The sequence below is a fragment of the Podarcis pityusensis genome, assembly GCF_964106645.2.
Source record: "Podarcis pityusensis genome assembly, chromosome: Z".
Taxonomy (NCBI): Eukaryota; Metazoa; Chordata; class Lepidosauria; order Squamata; family Lacertidae; genus Podarcis; species Podarcis pityusensis.
Window position 1 is genome coordinate 7967609 of NC_138044.1, and position 23210 is coordinate 7990818.

A 23210-nucleotide genomic window follows, 5' to 3' on the forward strand; every position below is an offset into this window, starting at 1 on the left:
CTGGAATGGAATTTGGATAAGCATTTGCTGATACTTCAGTAAAAGTGAAGCTCTGATCAATACCCTGTCTTCCCTATTTCCCTCTAGAGTAGATGAGGATGGGACATTTTTCATCCCAAGGGCCGCATTTCCTTTGGGGCAACTTTTGGGAGGCCACATACCAGTGGGGCCAGAGATGAAAGGGGGGGGCGACAAATGTCAGTGTTACCTTTGCATTAGTTTCTACACACATTCTCCCACCCCTTTCCATCCTCCACCCAGGTGAAATAGAGGCATTATCAGAGTTAAATGACTCATTTCAGCCAGGAGAAAGCACTCAAGGTGGATGCAAAGCAGGAGCACCAAGGACCATGGGCTGGGGAGAAGAGTGGCTAGTGAGGACCTGTAGCATGTGAAGAGCCTCAAGGGACAGACAGAGAGGCTACAAGAACCACATTTGCCCCCTGGGGTTGAGGTTCCCCACCCCTGTTCTTCATTGTCTGCCAGTAAGAGTACACATTCAGGATAGTGACTGGCAGTAGTTCTCTAGGTCAGTGTTTCCCAACCTTGGGCCTCCAGCTGTTTTCGAACTACAATTCCCATCATCCCTGACCACTGGTCTTGCTAGCTGAAGATTATGGGAGTTGTAGTCCAAAAACAGCTGGAGGCCCAAGGTTGGGAAATGCTGCTCTAGGTGTTCAGACAGGGAGTCTCTCCCAACTCTGCCTGGAGGTGTTGGGGATTAAACCTGTGGCCTTCTGCATGCAAAGCAGGTGTTTTACCACTGAGCTACAGCCCTTCCTCGATGCTGTAGCAGTGGATTTCCTGCATTTGCTGGGGCCTAGACTAGATGACCATTGGTGCCCACTCTGACTCTACAGTTCTGTGATTCTAATGTACGCACATATTTATCAGTCAGCTGATAAATGAGTCTTTTTAAATCCACACTCCCATCTTCCCATTTTCTCCCCACTGCTAATGGTTCCCCATGCTAATCTGCAATGGTTCCCCATGTCTGGCACAGGATGCCTATGGTACCCTTGTCACAAACATCTGGAGGGATGCGTGGCATGAGAAAACATAGATTTTGACAAGGGTGCTGAGCAGGCAAGTGGGAATGAGGCTCCACATTATGGGCTTAAAGGTAAAGGTAAAGGGACCCCTGACCATTAGGTCCAGTCACGGACGATTCTGGGGTTGCACGCTCATCTTGCTTTATTGGCCGAGGGAGCCAGCGTACAGCTTCCAAGTCATGTGGCAAACCAGGGCAGCACACGGAAATGCCGTTTACCTTCCCGCTGGAGCGGTACCTATTTACTTACTTGCACTTCATGCTTTCAGACTGCTAGGTTGGCAGGAGCAGGGACCAAGCGACGGGAGCTCACCCCATCACGGGGATTCGAACTGCCGACCTTCTGATTGGCAAGCCCTAGGCTCTGTGGTATAACCCACAGCACCACCTGCATCCCACTTTTTTATTATGGGTTTTCATATGGTTAAATGTGTGTGCAGGGGCTGGGGGGTACGCCAGTGTCAGTGAAGAAGACCCAGATTCAATCCATGGCATTTCCAGGGTTTTTTGTTTTTAAAAAAGAACAGGTAGCAGGGTGATGGGGAAAGCTCTCTGAAACCATTGAAGAGCTGCTGACAATTGGAGTAGACAATCTTTGGTGATTCGACAGATAGCATGACATAGTGTTAAGGCACCTTCCTTAACACTAGACAGGAACGTTAAGATGTCCCTAGTACTAGTACCAGGAAAGCCTTGAGGGCTGTGTGAATAGCAGGCTGTGTGATAATCAACTTAAACTCTCTAGTATATTACAACATATGAACCAAAGAGAAGTCTTGTTGGATCAAGTGGCAGCATCCTTTTATCACAGTGGCAAACCAGATGCCTTTGAGAAGCCTGGAAGCAGGACCCAAGTGCAACAACATTCCCCTACTGTGGTTTCCAGCAACTGGTAATCAGAAGCATTACTACCTCCAACTGTGTAGGCAAAGCAAATGGATTGGCAGCCATTACCTCCATGAATTTGTCTAATCCTTTTTTAAAGCTACCCAGGTTGGTGGCCATCATTGCCTCATACTATGCATGGTTTTAAGAAGCACTTTCTTTCGTTTGTCCTGAATCCTCCAACACAGCCAAAAGCTAATCACCGTGTTCCCCAATCCTGTGTTCTTGGTGGGCTGCAGCTCCCATCATTACTGACTATTTGTTATGCTGGCTGAGACTGATAGGAGTTGGAGTCCAAAAACACATAAAGGGCACCTATGCTGGAGATGTCTGAGCTACCAGATTCAGTAAAGAGAAGGTCGCTCGTACTCTTCCCAAACCCCATTCTCAGCTATCAAGTTTCAAATTCTGCCTGCAGCCTACTCACCATCAGAGCGGCTCCCTGCCCCCCACAAGCCCTCACAAGCTGCTTTTTCTGGCAAAGAAATGGAAAGACCTGATGTGAAGTCAGTCTTATTCACCCACTATGGCAATAAGGGCCTCATTGGGTAGGAGATGGGGGGGTAGAGGGCTTAGGGGGAGGTATTAGCGCCCTGGAGGATTGCCTTCTTTCCCCCACAAGCTGGTTCCTCAAACAATGTGTCTTGGTCCCACTCCAGTGTGACGTGAAATTCTCAGAACTGACTGTTACAGTCACTGATATGATCCTGGCACCCAATCTGTTCACTGGGCAAGACAGATTATGGGTAAGATTGAATACCACTGTTCTTATGGTAAAAACAGATCTTGCACCATTCCAAACAAAACATTTCTCATCTTTCTTAAATGGTTAGAATTTTTTTTTGTTTTGTTCTTAAAAAAAAGAAAGAAAGAAGAGGAAATATATCAGAGAAACACCAGAAACCAACTGCCTTTTTTCATCTGCTGCTTGATAAAGTAGAGGCTTCAACCCGGGGACAAATCAGGCAGCTCGGGGCCTTGAATACAAAATCCAGGGCTGTGTTATTTGCCCCCAAATCCAGCTGTTCTTGCTGAAGTGTCAGAAAAGTTCATCTGAGGATATGCAAACATCTTTGCATTAAACAGATGCCCCAGCATCCTATACAGAGAAGGAGGATATGAAAAACAGTGCAAATTCCAGGGGACAATCAACATTTGTATGTGTGCATTGTGGAGGGTTGAACTGGTGAACTTTGAAGTGGAGAAAGTGTTATTTATTCAGAGCTGCAGCGGGTTTGGTGGCCTCCCCCAGATACCTAAAGGACTTGTTGAGATAAGGCAGGCAGCCCTCTGCCTTCTGCAGCAGACTGTGGTGCAGACTCCTCTGCCATTAGATTTGCCTCTTGCCAGGAAAGCAGTGCAATAGATTCCCTTGTCAGTTACATTGCCTCTGATTAATACAAATGTACAAGGCGGTTGATCCCAGAGAGCACCCTGTGGATTTATTTGCATAATTACAGGAGAATGTGCCCCTCCTGGTTACTTGGTCGCATGATACATATTTATTTGTGCAGTTTTGTGCTGCCAACCAAGCCTAATTATATTCTTTCTCTTCTCTTCTTTCTGGAAAGAACCATAACTGCTCCAATGAGACATTATTTCAAGATGACACTGGCATTTGCAAAAGGACAACTGAGCAAGGCCTGTTTTCCTAGCAGGCCCAGTGCTGGTGGTCAACGTAATTAGGGGACTTACTCAGGGCCAGTGTCATGGACATAGCTTCCCACAGTCCAGAGGAGCAGTCTGAGCAGGGGGGAAGGCAGTCAGTCAGAAGGGGAAGAGAGAGATGTGCCTTTCTCTCAGCCAGCCAAAAGCAGTGGGTTAGAGTCCCCCTTTTCAGAAGGAGGAGGGAATGTACCTTATCAATATAGTGAGAGCGGGCTGGATGCAAGCCAACCCTCTGGCGAGCGGCCATTAGTCACCTCTCAGGGGAGGGGAGAATCTTCAGCAGAAGAAGGGGTGGGAGCTGACCCTGAAATTTAAAAGGGTTTGCAGAAGAACAAAGGTCAAAGAGAGGCGTCAATCAAAAAGGAGGAGGGGTGGACACTTTCTGCTTCCTCCCGGAGATGCAATGATGGCTCAGATGCTTCAATTGAATTGCGATGGATAGTTGCTAGTGTGTGCTGCTCTGAGGCTAATGACTGTATACAATAAATCTTCTTGTAACTACCACCACTATGTGCTGTTTATCTATGCCAGTAGCCTGCCACTTGAAGCATCTCCACTCTTCACATCAGATGGCCAGGAAAGAGTTGGGATGTCGGAAGAGCAAGGAGCAGCTGGAGGCGCGCTGAGGGGGGGGGAGGGGTGATGGGCACTGAAGCTGACCCCTATCACGTACTATGGTAACAATATTTGGAACTTAAATCACAGCTTGATCATCTAGCAGGAGCTTTTGAGGAGCAGAACAAGCAGTTAGCTCAAGAACGGGACATGCAAATGTCTAAGTCTCTAGTTGGCCCTCCCCCCAAGTTTTCTGGGGAAAATTTGGACCATTTATCATTCAGGATGGGAATTCTTTGTTTCATGAAGATTAAAGGTAAAGGTACCCCTGACCGTTAGATCCAGTCGCAGACGACTCTGGGGTTGCACTCTCATCTTACTCAATAGGCCAAGGGAGCCGGCGTTTGTCCACAGACAGCTTCTGGGTCATGTGGCCAGCATGACTAAGCCGCTTCTGGCAAACCAGAGCAGCACATGGAAACGCCGTTTACCTTCCCACCGGAGCAGTACCTATTTATCTACTTGCACTCTGACGTGCTTTTGAACTGCTAGGTTGGCAGGAGCAGGGACTGAACTACGGGAGCTCACCTTTCCAGGAGTAAATCCCCAGGATTAGCTGAGTGCTTCCCTGCCAAGCTTCAGGTTCGATTGTGAAGTTCCAGGGACCTCCAAATAAGCAGACATGTAAATGGATGTTTTTTTGCAATCCAAAGAATGAGATGACCAATTGTCAGCCTCTGCCAGCTGCAATAATATTAATAACACAGCTGTTCAGTCGACTTCTAGTTTAAGTTCCAAATGCCAATAACAAGGAGCAATAGATCAAGTTCAAACTCACCAGTCAAGTTCAGTCAGAAGGGAAATCTCTGTACCCAATAAAATGATATAATAAGGTCCCTCTAAAGGCTGCAAAAAGTCTTTTTCTCTCACTCACAAATTGTTCCCTTTGCAATTGCCTATGAGCCAGAAAACGGAAGTTTACTTCCTGTTTTGTTTCCGTTTTCGCCAAATCAACTTTTTATTTTAAAAGCTTCCAATTTTCTCCTTAAATAAGATTTAGATCCAAAGACCTTGCTGGAAAATCTGCTGCTTTCGGTGACGACTTGTGGCTTTGACTGTAGGGTTGTGGTGAAGCCATGAGCAATCTCGACTGCTTTTCCTCCCCTGCTCCACTCACCTCACGGCAGCAGCGGGTTCCAGGAGGTTGCGGGAGTATAATTGCTCCACTGGTCCTCTCGACACCCCACTTCATCCATGGGGTTCTCTAGGGGGGTGCCTAGCCCTGGCACTCTCCCCTAATGCCCAAACAGCCTCAGAACGGTTTCCCTTTAATCAGACAACATGAGCTGTGCCATCATTTCCGATCCGCAACAGACCGGAAGTCCCCCAATTTTTAAAAATTATGTTACAATTCCACCACATGTGATAAAACATGCCTTCCTTCTCTTTACACTTCCAACATTTATTGGAGCCTGTTCTATACATTTTTTGCCATTTTTACAGGCATGATATACCATCGATTTCCCTCAACTTCCTCTTCTGGTTCTTTACATAATAACTTCTCCTGCCTGTTTTATTATATCTTAATATTGCATTCTTTAGTTTGAACTTTGTTCCATTCTTGTAATTACCACCACTGTGTGCTGTTTATCTAGGCCAGAAGCCTTCCAGCTGCTGACAGCCAGACAAGCAAGCTAAGTAAGCAATGGCTTAGAGCAGGGTCAGCTCTGGAGGTCTGGAACTCTCCATAGCTGACCTGAAGTATCCAGGTTTGCCTGGCCCCCTCCAGGTTTGCCTGAATCTGCAGGTGGGTGAGAGTAGCTTATTTTTTTTTTTAAGAAGACTTACGTGTGCAGCATGCAAACTTTAGCCTAATAGGAGCCAGCTGCAAATTATGGCTCTCTGGGGATCTGCCTTCCTCTGCTCCTCATCCCCTCCCCCAGTTAACCTCCATCTCCATGGCTCAGTAGTGGGACATCACCAAGACCATCTCCCATGACATCCTTGATTCTGGTTTGGATCCTGAAATCTCAGAGTCTGGGATGCTCCTGATCAGGCAATCCTAGCTTAGAGCATCAGATCATGAAGGTCCAGGTAACAGCAGAGGAGGGCACCACTGTTTAGGAGATCCCAAATTGAATTGACTATTGACACAGGGAATGAAACTAAAGAAGAGGTTGGATGATGCATTTTGTGGCTGCTGATGCTGCTGCTGTTACCCTTCACCACCACTTCTGTCTGGGCTTCATTTCCTGAAGTCTCATAACCTTGAGATCAGATTCCTCTTCCTGAAGGGATAAGGCTGAAGTCTGGAGTAGTAGATATGAGTCTTTTCTTATATTTGGGTTTTGTCACACATGTGGGGTTAAGCAGGGCATCTAGATCACCTGGTGCCACTTTGAGTTAGATTTAAACTCTAGTGCATCTCCTATTTGGAAACCAGCTGCTTTTGTGAAGTCTGTTACATGTTGGGTGGCATGTATTTGGGGAAGAAGCTTCCTCATTTGTCCTTCTAATGAAATCCCCATAGGCATTAATGCCTTTGCAGTATTTGCAAAACCAAACAAGAAGGATTTCATGTGTCCAAGTGGGAAAGGAGACCTACCAAGGGAGGGGTCCAAGTTTAGGGTGATATAGTCAATAGAAGATTTTACCACATGTTGGCAGCAGTTTCTTCAGTAAAACAGAAAAGCTGATAAATGAGCCAATACATATTAATATTGTTTAAATTGTGCAAAACACACACAGAGAGCAGCAACAGCCCTATAAGGTTCACATGTGTCAGGGAACTGCCATCAGTGCCGGACGGAAAGAGCAAAAGCCAGAGGGATTCCAGAGAGCATCCAGGGATTGGGAGAAGCAGCCCATCTTCTGGGGAAGAGAATCAGCGTAGCACCAGTGGAGAAGGGGGTCAGATGGGGGAAGCGGTGAGGCGGTCCCATGACTCCTTGCCTGGGACCAGCGGGGAGAGTAGGGGTCCTCCGTTGCCTACACCCTCCTTGCGCAGAAGGCTTTCGCGCAGAGAGAGTAGGAGGAGACTAGGCGTCAAAGAGCTTCTTTGCTGGAAGAAGTTTAAGAAACGCCCACTGACGGATTCTGCCAGCGATTGAGACAGCCACGGGTGAGTGGCTGTCCGGACAGAAAAGGTTCACTCAGGCAACCCAGCCAGGTGTTTGCACCCAGCCGGGGAGATAAGCACCGGTTTACGCACAAGCGACCCCTAGAACCATTACAACATGAGTAAAAGAACAAGCCAACTAAAAGATGGTTTGGCTTTTATCAGAGGTTCTGCACTGTGTCTTTTCCCAGCTGTGAATTGATGGGGGAAAGCTGGTATGAAGGTATGGAAAGAACAATAAGCAATTCATTTCCTACTCCCCCCCCCCCCACCCACAGACTCAAAACACTATTTGAGGTTGAGCAACAAAATGTCCTGTGGAACCTTAAAGACTAACACATTTATCATGGCATTTACCTCCATGGACTAGAATTAGATGCATATGGTATAATTCTCATTGGCAAGTATATACAGTGGTACCTCTGGTTATGTACTTAATTCTTTCTGGAGGTCCGTTCTTAACCTGAAACTGTTCTTAACCTGAGACACCACTTTAGCTAATGGGGCCTCCCACTGCTGCTGTGCCGCAGCTGCATGATTTCTGTTCTCATCCTGAAGCAAAGTCCTTAACCTGAGGTACTATTTCTGGGTTAGCGGAGTCTGTAACCTGAAGCGTATGTAACCTGAAACGTATGTAACCCGAGGTACCACTGTATACACATAGGTGTACAGAGGAAATGTAAACATTGGAGTTAAATGGCAATGAAATACAAAAAGTACAGTCTGTGAGTGACCATTTGATTTGAGCTTATAAATGTGCAAAATAAGCATACTGACCTTTCATAACCTAACATTGCTGAATAGATGATCCCTGCAGTGGGATCAAAAGCCATTGTATTAACTCAGACTCAAATCTATACAACTCAGCTTCTTGATAAGTTGCAATTCAGCAGTTGCGCATGGAAGTTCATTTATTTAGGAGTGTTTATACCCCACCCACTAACTGAAGTTTTTTGAGGTAGCTTATAATATATTTGAGGGATGCGGGTGGCACTGTGGGTTAAACCACAGAGCCTAGGGCTTGCTGATCAGAAGGTCACAGTTCGAATCCCTGCAATGGGGTGAGCTCCCATCGCTTGGTCCCTGCTCCTGCCAACCTAGCAGTTCGAAAGCACATCAAAGTGCAAATAGATAAATAGGTACCACTCCCGTGGAAAGGTAAACAGCATTTCCATACACTGCTCTGGTTCACCAGAAGTGGCTTAGTCATGCTGGTCACATGACCTGGAAGCTATACGCTGGCTCCCTCGGCCAGTAAAGCAAGATGAGCACAGCAACCCCAGAGTCATCTGCGACTGGACCTAATGGTCAGGAGTCCCTTTACCTTTATAATATATTTGAAACACAATAAAACATATAGTGATGCAGTAGCCACTGCACCAGGGCAAAGATATATGTGAGGCTCCCACCGTTTGTTCTCTGATGTTCCAGCAAATGCCATCCTGCTACTGAGTCTCCTGGCACATGAATCCATTGAGTGACGAAGAAGCTAGATCGGCCAGGAGTTCCTCCCTGGGTGGTGGCCGTTGCTCCTGTCTCTCATAGCCCCAGCCCTGGTGGCAGATGCAGGAAGTGCTGGGGGAAATGAAGATGTCCATGCCTCCCTCCCAGTTCTCAGATGCTTCAAGTGCCACCAAAGATGTCCACCATAGAGCATTCTGAGGGAATGAAATGTTTTCCTGCTGGCTTGTTTCTGATGCTAATTCTGTGCCCATTTCTTCCTTTGTATAGGAACTGATCTTCTAGTCCTATGCAGAATGCCAAAGGGATTTGCTGGCAGGTGACAGAATACATCACACTGGAAGATAAGCAGGTGGATTGACCTTTGGTGTTGCAGCCTACATTATTAGGTGTTGCAATAGCAGTGCCCTAGTAAATGTAGGAAGAGAGTTAGCATATAGGTTTGTTTATGTTTGTCTCTATTATGTGGCTTTCTGAGCAGTTTAGACATGTGGTTTGCTGTAGCCTTCACCAACTGTGTCACTTGTTAATAAACCCACATGGCTTGAGCTGGTTGGATTTTGCATGATTTTTTTTTTTTTTTGAGAAACTGTTGTTCTGTGGACCGAAAGAGAATCCTGGGATATTTTTAGGTAGCCCTTGGCCCTGGGCAACCTTCCAAGAGATGCATCCTAGTGGTGGGTAGGGCCAGAGGCAAAAATTGGGGAACTGGATGAGACTCATCTTTTGTACAGCGGGCTGCCTTCCAGAATGCATTCATGCAAAAGCCAAAAAAAGCCATTCATGCAGCACCCACCAACATGCACAAACATCTCTCAATCCTGGCAATCAACAAGCATTATCACAGTTCAAGGACACATATATTCCAGCCAGGCAAAAGCACTTGAGGGGAGCACGGAGCAGGGCTGGCAAAGGGTTGAGGTTCCTCACCTCTGCTTTAAATCATCAACAAATGCCTGAGAAAATTAACTGAGGAAGATATTTTAATCTGAGTCAGACCACCTACCCAGCTGTTGCCAACACTGACTGGCAGTGGCTCCCCAGGGTTTCAGACAGGAGTCTTTCCCTGCTTTAACCGGAGATGCTGATGATTGAATGTGGGAATTGTCTTTTTCTGGCAAGCAAAGCCTGTGCCCTACCACTGACCCATGATGCCTTCCTACCTTCTTAAGATCCTAAGAACATGAGAAGCATAGTGCAGCATCCTGTTCTCATAATGGCCAACCAGATGCCTGTAGTCAACCAAGAAACAGGACCCAAGCACAAGAGCACTCTCCCTCACCCCCGTGGTATCTCTGACTGTGGAGGGAGGCAAAACACAGCCACCATGGCTAGTAGCTGCTGATAGCCTTATCCTCCATGAATTTGTCCAATCCTCTTTCAAAGCTCTCCAAGTTGGCAACCATCCCTGCCTCCTGTGCGAGTGAGTTCCACAGTTTAACAATATCATGCATGAAGTTCTTCCTTTTGTCTATCCTGAATCCTCCAGCACCCGCTTATTGGATGTCCATAAATTCTAGTGTTCTTCACTTTTACACAGTTTGGGAAATCTTACCGTTTCATTTTTGTGTTGATTTGTGTGTGCAGAAATCAATAACCACCCATTACTTCTTCATCTTCAAATGCAACATCACCTTTCAAACAAATCCTAATGAAAAGTGCTACTGGAACTCTTGACCCATCCTTTCACATCTCACATCACGTCCCTCTAATAGACTTGCACATTCCACTACAAGCATAAAAACAATTGCTTCACTTGTATTACTTTGCCTCCAACAATGTCTGGATGGCTGATGAATGCATGGTTTGAATTTTGTCAGGCATATCCAACATTGATCAAACATTTTAAAGAAATCCACTTGCATTACTGTGTTAATTAGACATGTAGGGCCAGTAATGCATATGTAATCCCATTGGGACTAGGCTTTCCACCTTTTCCTTATTTCAAGGAAAGGGTCTTTATATAGTATTGAAATGCATGCGTTCTTTTTCAAGTTAATGGTAAAATAATACATGGCAAGAAATAATATGTTTTCTTATTAAGAACTATTTTTTTAACTCTCTTCTTCAGCTGAAAAGACTCCTAGATCAGCTGCCAAGGATCAGTGAAAAGACAGTCCCTGTACTCAGGCTCACAGTTTAAAAGGCACAATACACAAGGAAATACACGAATAACTGCGACAGGGTGAGCTCCCGTTGCTCAGTCCCAGCTCCTGTCCACCTAGCAGTTCAAAAGCACGTCAAAATTCAAGTAGGTCAATAGGTACTGCTTTGGTGGGAAGGTAAACGGTGTTTCCGTGCGCTTCTCTGGTTCGCCAGAAGTGGCTTAGTCATGCTGGCCACATGACCCAGAAGCTGTACGCCGGCTCCCTTGGCCAGTAAAGCGAGATGAGTGCCGCAACCCCAGAGTCGTCCACGACTGGACTTAACTGTCAGGGGTCCTTTACCTTTATACAAGGAATGGGGATTGTGAGGGAGGAGGGGATATGTTCATGCAGAAACCGAGGAAACAAGGAGGTGATGCAAATGTTGCAGGTTTCAGCAGAACTGATAGAGTTGCCCTGCTTCCCTCCTATCTGCCTGCTGCAGCCTTAGTCCTCTGGCTGCAAAAGTAAATGCTGTCTTTCAGTCCTCAGGGCACAGTTCATTCATTTGTTAATGTATCTTTTTTTCTGATTTGGCAACCTTCTTGTGGCACAGGAGAAGCCAACAGGCACGATTGGTGGAGACAACCTGGAAGAAGCTGCACTGATGCTATTCACAAGAGGTAATGAGCAGCAGAAGTTCCTGACAAACTCCACCACTCAAATGACAGCTCATTTGATATCTTGCCTCCTTGCTCTTTCCCTTATCCCAATAACATTTTGCGACTCATTAGGAAATGATCTATGACTATCCATCCCTGTGTCTTCAAAGCTACAATTTATAGCCTCTTGTATAATTAAAAAAACCACACAATTTGGTTAAAATTGGTGTAGTGCCGATATGCAAGTGGGATGAAGCCCTCTGAGCTTCCAGGGAAGAAAGTTCCAGTGTGAGAGGGTTATTTTCTGAATTGCTGTCTCTGGGCGGAATTAAATTGCGTTGACACAGATACCCATTTTAATCTTAATACAATGACTCTAATTTCTTTGTGCCACATTGCATCAGGGAAATGAATTCAAAGAGGAGGGGGAAATACGTTTTACAGATGAGAGTCACATCCTCTTTTAGGTGTATTACCTCATTGCCAGGGAGATAACAATGAGTCATCTCATTCCTGCTTTTATTGATAAATTCCATCCAACCCAGCCAATCCAATGAAAAGGCGGATGAGCTCATAAGGGTTCCTCCCTAGAAGGATCCATTTTTAGAGTGCTAGTTTCATGAATGGCTTACTTCAAAGCACCATCTGTAGCTATCCCACTAGCATAGAAGCAAACTCCTAGGGGACGAGGGGGTATTCAGCCCCCAAATAAAATATTTGAGGGGACTGCCCCCCCCCAAAAAAATTGATGGGCATTGCCATTGTAAAATTGGTGTCCATGTGCCATACCCCTCTCACAATATTTGAACTTGTGGACATCCAACAAAGCTGAGTGCTGGAAGATTCAAGATAGATAAAAGAAAGGATATCTTCATGCAGCTCATAGTTAAACTATGGAATGCCTCACATGAAGCACAGATGGCCACCAACCCCAATGACTTTAGAAGAGGATTAGACAAAAGCATGGAGGAGAGGGCTATTGACGGCTACTAGCCATGATGACTATGCTCCAAAGTCAGAGGCAGTGATGCTTCTGAATGCCAGCTGTTGGAACCAACAGGAGGGGAGAGTGCTCTTGTGCTCAAATCCTGTTTGCAAGTAAACCCATGTGAGAACAGGATGTTGGACTAGATGGGCCATTGGCTTGATCCAGCAAGCTCTTAGATTCTTATGCTTACCCTGTTCAGTCCCAATGGATCATGACCTGAAACGAAACAACGGTCCACTTTAGAATCCCCAGTCTAGTGGATTATTTTACAAGGTGGCCTTGTAGGTTATGTGCTATATCCATAGCACCCCTCCTATTTCATTTCTAAAATAGGGTATACAGCTGCCCACAATCTGAGAGGCTAGTGCACAGGGCTCCTTGCTGTCATGTGCATTGAATGCATGTAAGGCAAGGCCCCCTAGGAGGAACTGGGTTGTGTTCTCAGAGGCATTCAATGGGGAAAGAATGGCTGCCGCTGTCCCTCCCCCTGCTCCAGGTGTGATATTAGCAGTTTAGAAGGAAAAACTTTAATGGGGGGTGGGGATGGATGTCTTAGAATTTTTCTTTAAAAACCTGCCTCAGAATTGCATGGGATGGAGTTAGTCCCATTATCTCTGAAAACTGAGATAGACCAGATCTTAATGGGTCCTTCTCTCCATCACTTGGCACTGATGATCTTTGAGAATTATTGGAGAACAAGTGAAGTCCCTTCAGACTAGAGGCAGGCAAATGTTGCTCCCATCTTCAAAAAAAGGGGGAAAAAGAAGACCCAGGTAACTACCAACTGGTGAACTTGACATCAATACCAGGAAAGGTTGTAGAGCAAATAATTCAGCAGGTGGTCTGTGAGCACTTAGAAAATAATGATGTGATTACTAAGACCCAACACAGGTTTCTTAAAAACAAGTCATGTCAAACAAATCTCATTTCTTTTTTTGATGGCATTACAAGTTTGGTGGATTACAGTAAGAGTATTGACAAAATAAAACAATTCCTTCCAGTAGCACCTTAGAGACCAACTAAGTTTGTTATTGGTATGAGCTTTCATCTGCCATGATATTCTTGCAAGGAAGCTGGTAAAATGTGGGTTGAACAAGGTAACAAGGTAACTTAGGTGAATTTGTGGCTGGTTGGCTGACCAAACCCAAGGATTACGGTACTCATTAATGGTTCCTCATCATCCTTGAAAAAAATTAGATGTGAGATGCTGCAGGGTTCTGTCCTAGGCCCATTGTTCAACATCTCCATAAATGACTTGGATGAAGTGGGAGAGGTAGCTAATGCCACAGAAGACAGAATCAGGATTCAATATGACCTTAACGGATGTGAGAACTGGGTCAAAACTAACAAAATAAATGTCAGCAGGGACAAAGGTATGGTTCTGAACCTAGACAGGACAAACCAGCTGCACCAATATAAGATGGAGGACACCTGAAAAGGATCTTGGGGTCTTAGTAGAACACAAGTTTATCATGAGTCAACAGTGTGTGATGCAGCAGCAAAAAAAGAATGCTATTCTAGGCTTTATCAACAGAAGTATAGTGTATTAATCAAGGGAAGTAATAGTCCCGCTCTATTCTTCCTTGGTCAGAACACATCTGGAACACACCTGAAATACTGTGTCCAGTTCTGAGTGTCATGATTAGAGAAGGATGTTGACAGGCTAGAATGTGTGTAGAGAAGGGCAAGCAAGATGACTAAGGGCCTGGAAACTAAGTCTTATGAGGAATGGTTGAGGGCATTGTGTATGTTTAGCCTGGATAAGAGGAAACTGAGACTGATAGCGAAGACATTTAAGACATTAATGGAATGACTGAATAGAGCTTATGCCTCCTCATTCCGTTACTCTCTCTTCCCTGCTTCTTTTCATACCATTTTACCCTTACTAAGACTAAGAACATAAGAAGAGCCATGCTGAATTAGGAAAAAGACTCACCTAGTCCAACATCCGCCTCTCATAGTGGCTAACCAGATGCCCAAAAGAGAAGCCAACAAGTAGGACCAGAGCGTAACAGCACACTCCCCTTTCATGCTTCCTGGAAACTGGTATTCAGAGAGTAACTTGCCTCCAACAGTGGAGGTAGAGCATAGTCATCACTGCTAGTGTCCTTTGATAGCCTTAACTGCCATAGATTTGTTTAATTCCATCCAAGTTGGTGGCCATCACTACCTCTTGAGAGAACTAATTCCATAGTTTAAGTGTGCTATGTGAAGAAGCACTTATAAAATCATAGAACTGTAGAGTTGGAAAGGACACCAAGGATCATCTAGTCCAACCCCTGTAATGCAGAAATCACAGGTAAAAAATCTCTGGCAGATGGCCATGAAGGAAAGTCCACCACTACCTGAGGGAGTGTGTTCCATTGTTGAACAGCTCTTACCATCAATAAGTTATTCCTAATGTTTAGCTAGGGACGCGGGTAGCGCTGTGGGTTAAACCACAGAGCCTAGGGCTTGCCGATCAGAAGGTTGGCGGTTCGAATCCCCGCCACGGGGTGAGCTCCCATTCTCGGTCCCAGCTCCTGCCAACCTAGCAGTTTGAAAGCACGTCAAAGTGCAAGTAGATAAATAGGTACCGCTCTGGTGGGAAGGTAAACGGCGTTTCCGTGTGCTGCTCTGGTTTGCCAGAAGTGGCTTAGTCATGCTGGCCACATGACCTGGAAGCTATACACCAGCTCCCTTGGCCAATAAAGCGAGATGAGTGCCGCAACCCCAGAGTCGGTCATGACTGGACCTAATGGTCAGGGGTCCTTTACCTTCAATGTTTAGTTGGAATCTCCTTTATTGTCACTTGAATCTGTTGGCTGGGACCCTTGGAGCAACAGAAAACAAAGCTTGCTCCATTTTCCATGTGACAAGACTTCCTTTTGTCTGTCCAGAATCCAGGGGTGCCAATGATGCATATAGAGACCTTCAAGCCAGGCTATCCTAATCTTGTACCACAGGCTGTTATCTTTGCCTCGCAAAAACACATTCCAGAGTGTCTGCATAAGAAAGGGAGATGTGCCTTTGCTCCATGTCCTAAACTCCCTTAGGTAAACCCATATAGGGAAAGGAATGCAAAGGGATCGTGTGCAGCCAGGTGCTGCTTAGAGAGAGTTCTTTGTGTGATTGCTTAATGTATATGCAATTAAGGAAAGACCATAAATGGTATGCTAATAGGGCGATGTAGCCGAGGATTGGAAGGATTTTGCTGCAGTTTATGCATATGTAGTGTCTTAAGAGATAACAGAAATGTATATATGAAGGAGCCCCTCCCTTTATTAGGGGGCTCAGACTTTGGAAACTGATTCCTCTGAGTCAGCTTGCTGGCTAGCTAGGCAATAAACCTTTTGTTGTTCCTCATTTGCTGCGTGGAGTTTTCCTTCAGCCCGGACACTGCTATTTTGCAACACCAACTTGAGTAAAATATTGGGTGGTGGGCAGGTAAGCCCCACCCTGCATAATCGATCACATGATGCAGTGCACCCACACCATTTGAATGGCAATGCCCATCATCTGGGGGAGGGCAGACCCCTCAAATATTTGGGGAGGGGGGCGCGAAGGCACTTTGGCCTCTAGGAGTTGGCTCCTATGCCAGAATCTCTCACCATTCTGTATCTCTCTAAAAATATCCCTGTAAAAGCTTTTCTTTCTTGTGAAAACTCCCCCCTCCCCCAAAGAGAGTACACGAGGCACTTAACCTGAGGCAACTTTGTGTGTCAAACCCTCCAAGAACATTTTAAGAACACAGTGTCTTTCCCCCTAAGGTGCAGGCTTACCCACAATTTATTTCCCATAGAGTTTCATGTAACATCTTAAATCTGGCAGGGCCCTGATACATGTTCTTTTGCTATGAATGGCCAGGACATTTGTGACAAGGAACATGGCCTTTCTAGCCAGAATAGGCCCAATGATATTGGGCAAACTTCCCAGTAATCATTGGATCTACTGACAAGCACAGTAGAAGAAGAAGAAGAAGAGTTTGGATTTGATATCCTGCCTTTCACTCCCTTTAAGGAGTCTCAAAGCAGCTAACATTCTCCTTTCCCTTCCTCCCCCACAACAAACACTCTGTGAGGTGAGTGGAGCTGAGAGACTTCAGAGAAGTGTGACTGGCCCAAGGTCACCCAACAGCTGCATGTGGAGGAGCGGGGCCGCGAACCCGGTTCCCCAGATTACAAGACTACCGCTCTTAACCACCACACCACACTGGCTCTCAGTATCTCAGTAGTCCCATTTTGGGCCTTGAATGTAGGACATCCCAAGTTCAAATTCCAGTATGTCCAGATAAAGAAACCCCCTTTATCATAACTCCCTCTCAGATTCAAATAAAATCAACATATACAGCCACATCAGGGAGTCTTTTTCAGTGTGAGGGCTGCTTTCCCTTTCAGTCCACCTGAAGGTGGACTGAAGCAACTGCCTTGGGTAGCAGAATCCCACAGAAACAAGATCACATGGAACTTTCACAAGATCTCACTGCTGCTGCTTTTCCTCACTCTCCCATGGTATGGGGGTGGGTGGGGTGTCCTGCTTGCCCTCTGCCACTGGCACCGGAGAAGCAAGGAGAAGCAGCTGAGGCTTCTGGGTTCTGGCAACATCTCACAGACCTCTTGTGAGAACCTAGAAGCCTCAGTCATGCAGTCTCAGTAAGCAAGACTACAATGGTGGGGCAGGGGCAGCAGCAGTGCAGCACCTTCCAATACCCTCCAACTGACCTTCCCCAACCCCCCATTTTTGCCCCCCCCCCGATCATTTCCTACCAGTAGGACAAGTGCCACCACCAGTACATTAACAGGACACACACCCTTCTTTAGTAGATTTCGTAGATTTACATAAAGAGGAATATACCCCAATGAATAAATAGAAAGGGGCAAAATTAGACATGGACACCTAAAGCATTTTTTAATTTTTATTCTTTTTAAAAGAAATCCAGATTGTTTGCGCTGTGCTCTGCTCCTCCTTTCTTCCCTCCCAGCCCTCTGCCTGCCCCTCTGAGCCGGCATGTCACACAGAGCTGGCCTCTGCATTGGTAGCCTCTCCTCCTTGCCTGCTCTCCAGCAACCACAACGAACTTCCCAAGGGAGGAGACTGTCAGCAGTGGCCATGGGGAGGCCATGGGTTGCTCCCTCGCAGCCACCATCACCACTGCTTGGGACAAGCCCTGGTTCATCCTCCTCTCTGAGCTCAGTGGCGGCAGCACTGGAAGGGGAAATAGGAACGTTCTGGGAACGTTCAGAAGCCAGGATGGCTTTTATAATTCCAAGACTGTCCCTGGAAAATCAGGACACTTGGGGGATATGCCTTCCCGTTTCACCTCAGGCATTGAAATAGGATGGGCAACTCCTGTTTGCAGGGGAGCATATAACAGTGGTGGCACAAAGTCAAGCGGGGTGGAGAAACTAATGTAAATTTGACCTCTGTATAGTAGTCAGTATAGTGCGGGTGGCGCTGTGGGTTAAACCACAGAGCCTAGGGCTTGCCAATCAGTAGGTCGGTGGTTTGATTCCCCACGACGGGGTGAGCTCCCATTGCTCGGTCCCTGCTCCTGCCAACCTAGCAGTTTGAAAGCACAACAAAGTACAAGTAGATAAATAGGTACCATTCCGGCGGGAAGGTAAATGGCGTTTCCGTGCGCTGCTTTGGTTCACCAGAAGTGGCTTAGTCATGCTGGCCACATGACCCGGAAGCTGTACGCCAGCTCCCTCAGCCAATAAAGCGAGATGAGCGCTGCAACCCCAGAGTCAGCAACGACTGGACCTAATGGTACCTTTACCTATAGCAGTCTAGTTTCTACACACACTCATACAGCCCTCTATATCTTATCCATCTGGGGGAGACTCAAAGAAGCTGCAGGTTGGGGCCAGTGAGTGGTGTGGTTTGGGGACAGTCTTGAGGGCGTAACATAGAGCCAAGGTTTTATTTGGATGTTATCTTGAGGGAAGCCTCTTGCAGCCACTTGCCACAGCCTATGGGCACTGACTGTTTTTCTGGGTTTTTGGTTTTTTGTGTGTGTGTGGCTTGTGGTAAATATTTGACTCACTCCATCTTTAATCCATCAACACAGCTGGGTCGAAGAACAACCTTAGTGACTTCTCCGATTTTAAACAATTGAGTAACAGAAAAAAGCAATCCTCACAGTAATCACACTTTAGCTTTCTAAGGACAATGGATGCAACCTTCTCAGAAAGTTGACATGACAGGCCTTGTAATCACATCCAAAAATAAACTTACAAATGCTAAGATAAGCAATTTCTCATCCTTTTAAGAACAGTGGAGTGGGAAGCCTGCATGGGGCAAAGCCAGCATTTTGTAGAATTTCCATCTGAGCTCCAATAGCAAATATTGTCCTGGAAGGCTTTTTGTTTCCCTCTTTGTCATTGTCCAAAATATATGAAATTAATTGTTTTTTGAAGAAGAACACCATTCCCTCCATTTCACCCCCAATGTAAGCCTCTGTGTACATATTCTCTCTCTCTCTCTTTCTCTTTCTCTTTCTTTCTGTTTCTCTTTCCAAACAATATAATACTCTTGGCTGGGTACATAAATTTAGACAAAAATAAGAACAGGCTAGAACCATCAACCTGACTTGGAAACACCCTGACATTTCTCTCCAGCATCTCCACTCCAAGGTTCAAATGAGTTCATGAAACTTTTCTTTAGGTTTCCTTGTTAGATCGAGGAACACAAACTAGAAACATTGCAATCAATGTTATTTAATAAAGGTTAGGAACTTAGGAAGCTGCCCTGCACTGGGTCGGACCAATTATTTCATCTAGCTCAGTACTGCCAACACTGACTGGCAACTGTTCGCCAGAATTTCAGATGGAGGTTTCTCTCAGTCCCAGCCTACTATACAATGGTACAATTTGAATACATTTTCCCCCCACCTATTTTGTCCCACCCACCACAAGGCATATGACCATTGAAAGTTTGCCAAGAAAGGCATGCAGCTCCTGGGCTGAAAACATTTCCCCAATCCTCCTCTAAGTTGTGTATGTAATAAAATTATCAACAAAATGCAGCTAAAATCCACAAAACTGTTAGCAGAAATAAATACAGTGGTACCTTGGGATGCAAACGGGATCCATTCCAGAGCCCCGTTCGCATCCTGAGTAGAACGCAACCCGCGTCTGCACATGCACGGGTCACGATTCGCCACTTCTGCACATGCGCCTGATGTCATTTCGAGCATCTGTGCATGCGCGAGCGGCGAAACCCGGAAGTAACGTGTTCCATTACTTCCTGGTCGCCACGGAGCGTAACCTGAAAACGCTCCACCTGAAGCATATTTAACCCGAGGTATGACTGCATGCATAAAATAATCACCAATATTCAGTAAATATTTGAAACAGAAATATAGATAACTAAATTACAGTACTTTTCTGTGTATAAGACAAGGTTATTTTACTCTAAAAGAAGGTGTTTTCTTATGCCACGTGCACGATTGGCAGCGCCAAGTAAGTTATTTTTGATGCATTCCCCTCCCAAAAAACTCAACACCCTTGGCAATCCTCTCCCCCATAAAGCTCAACAACTCTGAGCCATCTCTCTCCCCCCCCCATTTTCTTAATTTAGGGTCCCCAAAAGTAGGGGGTGTCTTATACACGGGGGCATCTTATGCATGGAAAAATATGGTACATGCCTGGGTAGGCCTGCTCAGTGAGTGGGGTGCCTTCCAAAGGATAGGTAGGAGCTGCACTTGTACAAGTACAAGTTCTACAGATCAAAGTGGTTAAACAGGCATGTATCAGACAAAGTAATCCATCAAATAAGCTGGTCCCAAACCATGAAGGGCTTTATATAAAGCCTTGAACTTGGCCTAGTAACAAATGAGCAGCCGGTACAGATACCTGAGCACAGATTTAATATGCCAACAGGATTTCACTCCTGCAAGCAATTGTGTGGCAACATTCTGAGGTATCCGGAGTTTCTAAGTCAACCTCAATGGAAGCTCCACATGCAGTGCATTATAGTAGTCTAGTCTTGAAGTTACCAATGCCTGAGCTAATGTGATCAAGCGGTTCCAGCCCAGGAACAGTCACAACAGTCATAGCAGTAAAAAGGCACTCCTGGCCACTAAGGCTACCTGAGCCTTCAGTGACAAAGCTGGATCCAGGAGCCATCCCAGATGGCATACCTACTCCTTCAGTGGGAGTGCTTCCTGCTTCAAACCAGGCAATTGGTTGATTTTTCAAAGTCCACTCATCTCTCTCTTGCCAGAATTCAAGCTTGGTTTACTTCCCTTTGTCCAGCTCACTAGTTCGTCAAGGCACTGGTGCAGGGATGCTATGGAAAAACAGAGCTGAGTGCAAATCAGTACAGAGCTAGATGAACCAATGATCAATATCCTAATGACCACCAACTTCATGTAGATGAAAAAACAGCAATGGGGATGAAATAGTGCTTTGTGGCACTCCATACCATAGCTGTCAGAGGGCCAAAAACCACGCTCTGAACTTGACCCTGTAGATAGGAACAGGGCCACTGTAATGCAATACCCCTGCTGCCTTTCCCACAGAGCCCTTCCAGGAGCACACCATGGTCAGTGATATCAAAAGCCACAGAGAGATCTGCACACAGAAGGTCTGATGTTCAATCTCCAGCAACTTCAGGTAGGGTTGGGAATGTCCACTGTCTGAAACCAGCAACCAGTAAACTATCTTTCACAAAAGTGAAACTTTTCCTGGCTATGTAGCAACAGTGGGATCAGTAGTGGAGGGAGGGAGGAGGAAGGGTTTTCCTTAACCCTCACCTAGTATCCTGCCATCCCAACCTGGCATCCTGGCTGGCTGATATGCATGGATTCAGCAATTGATGGGACATGAAATTCTCCAGAGTGTTAGTTTAATTGCTGCTGCCATTCCAGGTAAAACGCCAACCAGGGAGGTATTTAGGGGAGTGGGGAGCTGATACACAGAGTGGGTGGTGGTGGTAGGAACATTGGATGCTGCCTTATACCAAGTCAGACTATCAATTCATCCAGATCAGTATTGTCTCCAGTGACTGATAGTAGCTCTCCAGTGTTTCAAACAGGGGTCTCTCCCAGCTCTACTTGGAGATGTGGAAGATGCACCCAACATCTTTTGTATGTACCACTGAGCTACAACCCATCCCCAATAATTCTTCTCTAGCTCAAATTACTATCTGAGCCAGGAAATAATTTCAGAGCTTTGAAATCTCATTAGAATTGGGCTTTTAAGATCTGCTGAAGTTTGTTTTCAAGCCTGGCTTAGCAGTCACACCAGCATTTTGAGTTCTGTGTGGTTGCCTTTATCCAGCCAATTGTAGCTTCTTATTGGAACAGATGTGAGGGGCAACTCATCTCTGCAATATGTCCCCTTCAGGAAAAAGTGACATCAAAAGTGATGTTTCCTTGCCAGATGCACCAAAATAGTTTATGAAATGTGTGTCTAAAGCTTATTCCTTTGGGAAGTCTAAAGAGGAATTTCCATTCTGACAAATGTGCCCCTGATGAGCCTTTACCATCTGCTCTGATGACTGGAAAGGCCCCAGATTTCTTGCAATCCAAACGTGCTGAAGTGCTTCTCTTAATGACTCTCTTAAGCAAAAAGCAGAAACCTCAATGACTTCAATTTATGTGTCTACATATTGCCAATTAAAAGCTTATTGCAAGAATACAGTTGTGAATGAATGGCAGCAGCAATCAGCACTGGGGTATTGTAACAATGAAAATATAATGATTCCTTAACCCATCCCTTTAATTTATCTTCATTTACACATGAACTACATCTCCACAACCAGGTCAGTTTTTCTACCTGTCCTGAAGAAAGGGTAAGGGGAGGGTAGTGGCTGTTGCTAATTTCATACCCTCCCAATAGGGATGTCCTAAATAACAACCACAACCACAACATCCTTCCTATCTGATTGGGTTGCCCCAACCACTCTGGACAGCTTCCAACATATATAAAAACATAGTAAAGCAATAAAAATTTAAAACATCTTCCCTATACAGGGCTACCTTCAGATGTCTTCTAAATGTCTTCTAAAAGTTGTAAAGCTACTTATTTCCTTGGCTCGGGGGTTACATAACTCTATAAACCCTTCAATATTTCTCTAATGAAAATAGGAACATCCTACCATAGCCACCAACATAGGTCAGCGAAGGACTCTTGCTCCCTCCACCTTCTATGAGACAAAGAGCATTTTAGCATCACCTAAGAGCTTGGCCCCTTCGAAGGTGAAGATTTAGGTTCTGCAGCACCATGCTGGGCCTTTGGGGAGAATGCTTGGCACAAGAAACGTCTGGGACGCAGGTGCGATCAAGTGAAACAAATATCCCAGTCAACTGTGAAATCAAGCCTGCATTTTGATTTATCGCCCAGCAAAATAAAATTATGGTTTGTCAGGTTTCTTTTGGCATTCCCATTACTCATGGAGAGTTTGATTATTATTCTTTTTTTGAAAAAAAATAATTACCATAATTATGGAAACACACTTAAGAAGTGAAAATGCCATTGGGAATAATGAAGGAAATTCACACAATCACTGCTCCATAAATTCACAGCAAGTAGAACATGGGAGACAGGTCAGAATGAAGGATGATGCTTCTGTGCCAATCCTCCTATAGAGTAAGCAGGTACCACCTGAGTTTACTTGTTAACCTATTCTGCCCCCTAGTGTCCACATCCCAACATTACTTTGTCTCAACTGATTAATATTAAGTATGGTTTCCGTTCTGCCTTCGGTTCCTTTGGGGCTGTTGGATTTTCACTTTTTGAAAACCCTAGTTCCT

At 45.5% G+C, this 23210-nt stretch overlaps 1 long non-coding RNA gene across 5 annotated transcripts in view; it reads left to right on the plus strand.

Annotated features, from left to right (window-relative positions):
* Positions 1–15817, plus strand: part of LOC308468650 — a 34042-nt gene extending 18225 nt beyond the window's left edge. The window contains exons 1-5 of one of the 5 annotated variants that reach the window (XR_013981772.1): positions 1743–4273; positions 9009–9090; positions 10810–10989; positions 11439–11505; positions 15352–15817. This is a non-coding gene — a long non-coding RNA (uncharacterized lncRNA). Of the gene's footprint in view, positions 1–1742; positions 4274–5818; positions 5967–9008; positions 9091–10809; positions 10990–11438; positions 12832–14063; positions 15065–15351 lie in introns of those variants that run through there. The other 4 variants (XR_013981773.1, XR_013981774.1, XR_013981775.1 and 1 more) reach the window with 4 other exon arrangements.
* Positions 15818–23210: the final 7393 nt, after the last annotated feature.